The sequence below is a fragment of the Suricata suricatta genome, chromosome 4, assembly GCF_006229205.1.
Source record: "Suricata suricatta isolate VVHF042 chromosome 4, meerkat_22Aug2017_6uvM2_HiC, whole genome shotgun sequence".
Taxonomy (NCBI): Eukaryota; Metazoa; Chordata; class Mammalia; order Carnivora; family Herpestidae; genus Suricata; species Suricata suricatta.
The window spans coordinates 1,146,903-1,152,134 of NC_043703.1; positions in this window are offsets into that span (position 1 = coordinate 1,146,903).

The following is a 5,232-nucleotide window of genomic DNA, read 5'->3' on the forward strand; positions in this document are numbered from 1 at the left end:
TTTTTTTTTTTTGTCCGTATTTAGAATCCATTCCCACACTATTCAAAATAGACACCCAAGTAAGAGTCAGATTCCTTGCGACTGATCAGCTGTGCCCGGACAACCACTTGTGTTTCACCAGGACAGAAAGGCTCCCCACCTCTTCCTCAAGGTCCCTCCACAGTTCGAAGGGGACGCTAGCAAACCACACGTGTTAATGTCCCGTGGGTCAAATTCAAATAGATTCTTACTTTCTTCTTTGCTCCTCGATCTTCTGTAGCTTTACCCACATTTTTAGGTTGGCACGCACAGTGGCAAACACATCAAACCTGGGGTCTGGTAGATCTACAACTTTAAGCCCTGGAACCATGATGCCAAGTCCAGAGGGTGCGGTTCTCGGATGGACTGGTCTGTGTGACAGGGAGACAGTGAAGGGCTCAGGGGACCCCCCAACTCTGGGAAACAACTTACAGTATCTCCTCATTACAGCCAGCGGCACTGTTTGCACATCCGAGAGACAATGCTGGTTTGTGCTGTTTTCCTAAACACAACCGCCCAGGGCGGTCTGAGTCCTCATAGGCCCCACTTCTGGAAGAGGGGCCTGTGGGCAGTGGAAACACTGTAGTTTGTGTATGCTGGAAATATACCAAGCGCCTGGGGTCAAGATTCCCAAGAGGACAAGTCACTGATGTGAGCTTTGTACTCTAAACCCATCTTCGCCGTGAAGCATTTAGTAAGTCTTCTGCGATCACGGCACAGAGTCCGAGCAGCAGAGCAGAGTCAGGTGCGAAGCGTCCCTCAGCGGTGCACTCCCGGGGCTGGGGGCAAAGAGTGCGAGCTCAGGGCTTCTCAGGGACCCAGGGCTTGGATGCCGGAGAGAAGGCATGTGAGGAGCAGCGAGGCTGCACATCCCGTCTGTGTGTCCCTCAAAGCGTTGCGTAAGCTCCCAGCTGTGTGTTCAGAGATGAGGTGAGCAGACAGTGGTGGCCAAAGCTGAACAGCTTTTAAGCAGCCTCATAGTGTAAAATAAAAATAAAACCCAAGGCCCTATAAGGTCTCTGATTTAAATCAGAAATCCTTTAAACTTAAGAATAAGAGAAGCCGGAAATAAACCAGATCTTACAAAGACTGAAACCTGGTGTTCAAACAACTCAGAGTGATCAGTTCTTGTTCCAACCAGATTCCAGAGCTCAAGGAAGGTCCTTAAGAGTCTGTGCAGCACTTCAGAACAATGTCCAGCAGTCAGTCCGAAGGCGCCAGGCCCACCGAGAGTCGAGGGAATAGAAACAGACTCCTAGGTAGTAACTCCAACACTGGAGTTGCTGAATACAGATAAAAAACAAGTATGACGAATGTTATTCAATTAAAAGACGGTGAACTTCACAAAAGTGGAATCCAAAAAATAGAACCAAATGGAAATTCTAAGATTAAAAACACGTTGATTGGAGTACAAAGTAGATGATTAGCCGCAGCAGAAGAGGGTACGTTACCTGGAAGCAGGTCAGTAGAAAATACCTGGATAAACGCCAGAGAAAACAAAGCATGGAAAGTAAGAAGAATGGTAAGAAACACGTGCGACACAATAAAAAGGTCTAATGTGTGCAGCTGGAGAAGGGAGGAGAGAAATCCTTCAGAATCGATATGTGAAAAGATGAGAATTTTTCAAAACTCACAAAAGAAACTAAGCCACAGATGCCAAGATCACTATAAACGGCATGCAGACACAGTGCATGCAGTGGAAAACCTCCAGGTCCGTCGCTACAAACGTGCTGAGACCGACAATAGGAGGCACTGGCAGTGCCGCAGGGGGAGGCGCACCGAGAACACGGAGGCCAGCAGCAGACCTCTCAGTGGGAACTATGCAAGGCAGAAGACAATGGAAACGCTGAAAGACAGTAACTCACTAACTCAGAACTCTAGGTTTAGTAAAAATATTCCTCAAAAATAAAGACATAGATATTTCCAGACAAATAAAAGCCTGATCACATACCCAGAAGACCCACACTAAAATGCTAAAAGGAATTCTTTAGTCATAGGAAGGTACTGTCAGTAGGAAGCATTAAACATGCACCACAGAAGGACGCCTGGGGGGCTCAGTCGGTTAAGTGTCCGACTTTGGCTCAGGTCAGATCTCACGGTTCTTGAGTTCAAGCCCACGTCGGGCTCTGTGCGGACAGCTCAGAGCCTGGAGCTGCTTCGGATTCTGTGTGTCCCTCTCTCTCTCTCTTCCTCTCCCACTCATGCTGTCTCCCTCTCTCTCTCTCAAAAAAAAAAAATGCACTACAGAATAAGGAGCAAAAGGAAGGTAAATATATAGGTGACCCTAAGTGAACATTAACTGTATCGAACTGTAACCCTACCGTCCTGTGGCATCTAAAACATACATAAAATTCCTGATGAACATAATATAAAAGATGGTTATATTAACTGACCTCCTGTCCTTGCGCTTCTCAGGCAGTAAAGGTGCTAATTTATTTCCATGAGAGTGAGTCTAGGAGGCCGGGGCGCCTGGGGGCGCAGGTGGTTAGGCATCCGACTCCTGATCTCAGTTCAGGTCTTGATCTCATCGTTCATGAGTTCCAGCTGAGTCAGGGCCCGAGCAGGACGCAGACACCCGATTCTGAGTCCACACTGGGCTCTGTGCGGACAGAGTGGAGCCTGCCTGACGTTCTCTCTGCTCCTCCCCAGCTCCCACTCTCTCTCTTCCAAAAATGATAAACACTAAAAGTTCTATGATGCATATTGCAATTTCTAACAAAGCTGTTAAAAGGATCTAATAAAGGGAAAAATGGGGTGAGATGCTCGACTAACGTAAATAAGGCGATGAAGGAGAAAACTCATGCATGCGAGACAAATAGTACGGTAGTAGGTCTGGACCCAGCTCTGTGTGTCACTAGGGACAGTCCATGTCCACAGATCAAATACTTAAAAAGCAAAGAGATGAGATTAAAAAATACATCCTTATCTGTAATGCCTGAAACACGACAGGAAATACAATGCTCAGAAAAGCTGACGTTGCGAGATGGGGGCGGACACCCCACGCGGACGTGAGCCAAAGGAAAATCCGTGTAATTACGTCTATTAATATCCAAGGTTGGGTTTTTATACGTAGGCTCCGTGCACAGCGTGGAGCCAATGTAGGGCTTGAATTCACGACCGTGGGATTAAGTCCTGAGCGGAGACCGACCGTCACGTAACGAGGAGCCACGCGGGTGCCCCCAGCAGAGTGGATTCACAGCAAGGAGGAATCCAAAGGTAAGAGAGAGACCTGTCACACAACAGACGCTTCGGGCCACCAGAAAGACATAATAATTTAGTCGTTTTGAACTTGATAAAATAGCTTTGAAATATGTAAAGAATCGCTGGCGGCACCGTAAGAGGGGAGTCTCTCCCGACCGGCGGGGGGCCGCGGACGCGCTGCCGTGGGACCTGACTGGAGAGTCGGGAGCTGTCACCAGAGCCGGCTACCTCTGGCCTCAGTCAATTTCTGAAACTGAAATCATAAATCGGTACTTATAAACTTTTTCCAACCCATGACCCGCCGCAGGGACAGGGCGCCCCGGGGGGCAAAGCCCACGCCCACGAGCTTCCTGCCACCCAAGGGTCACGTCTCCTCCTCGGGCTCTTCCTCAGCTCGACCCTGGACCCGCGGAGCCTCCCTTCCGGCTCAGACGCCCTGCCCGTGAGCCAAGCCACCACCTGACCTGTGCTGGCGCTACTTCCGCCGACGACTTTGCCCATAAACGTAGTTCTCGGCACCGTCCTTCCCCCACGGCACGCAGACCTGGGTCTGGACACGCGCGAGCCATCACCGAGAGCAGACTGTGAAGTCATCACGTTTTCAGCTTTGACAAGTCACTGTAGCCAGGGAGCCCGTGAGACTGAGGGAGGGGGAGGGGGAGGGGGGGCCCTGGCAGATGGTGTTTTTGCACTTTATCTTGCTGAGGTCAGTCCTGCTCTGAGAAAGGGCCCCTGGGGCAAACACTGCCAGTCCTGCTTGGGACCAAGGATACGGTCAGCTGTATGTGGCCATGTGAGAGCCTCCTGAGACCTGAGTGGGAGCAAGTGCAGGCGACAAAACAGAAAACTTAGAACTACGTGCCCAGAGCAAACCCACACCCGAGATACGGTCTGAGGGGCCGCAGGAAGGTGGTGCTGAGGTAGGAAGGCTTGGGAATCGGGTGTCTGCGTCCTGCTCGGGCCCTGACTCACTCGGTGTCCCTCCTCTGCCTCAGGGTCCGCAGCTAGGACAGCACAGGACTGGACGAAGTCTCGGTCCTCCGGCCCCAGGGCTCCGGGGCTCCATGCCACCGCTGACTGGATGGCGATGGGGAAAGAGAAGGGAGGACTTTCCTTTCACTGGAGAAGCGTGGGCAGCCAGCAACCACTAATAAAATGGCTCTGTGCTCTAGAACAAACACCGGTCCACCGCTAACACTGTGCCTCAGGATGGAAGTCTCCTCTCCAGGGCGGTTCTAGGACCTGACGCCTGGACAGCCACACGCTCGCCCGTCTGCAAAAAGGAGGCGGCCACACTTGGTCCCCAGTAACCCTTCCCAGCCTCAGCCCCGAGTCAAGCAGAGGTGTGACCCCCATGGGCTCGGGGAAGAAAACCTGCTTCAGAGAAACACCGGGTCCGCCCCTGAAAACGCCGCAGGCCTCCCCGGGAGCCCACGCTCACCCCCCGACCCAGAGACCCAGCCTGCGTGTTCCCGTGCGCAGCACACGCTCCGATGCGAGGACGTTCTGTGCGCGTCTGGTGCACACGCGTGTGAGCTCTGCACGGCGAGCCACAGGAGGGGGGCAGGGGGCTCCGGTTCTTCCCGGACACGACTCTCAGAAGCACCGTGTCCTCAGGCCTTATCCTGTTTTCTAACAGGAGCCTCGTGACGCTTTCCTTCCCCAGACGCAGTCATTTCTGTTTCTTTATTTAAAAGGGAGGGGGGCGCCTGGATGATTCAGTCCTTTAAGCGTCCAACTTCGGCTCAGGTCACGATCTCACAGCCCATGGGTTGGAGCCCCGTGTCGGGCTGTGCTGGCAGCTCAGAGCCTGGAGCTGCTTGGGACTCTGTGTCTCCCTCTCTCCCTGCTCCTCCCCCACTCACACTCTGTCTCTTTCTCTCTCTCAAAAATAAAGATTAAAAAAAGTTAAAAACAAAGACAAAAAGAAACCCACACACCCTCGAGCGGAAGCTTCAAACCAGGAGCTCCGCTTGGGAGCCGTGAATAAAACGCGTTTCCTGCACAGCGCGG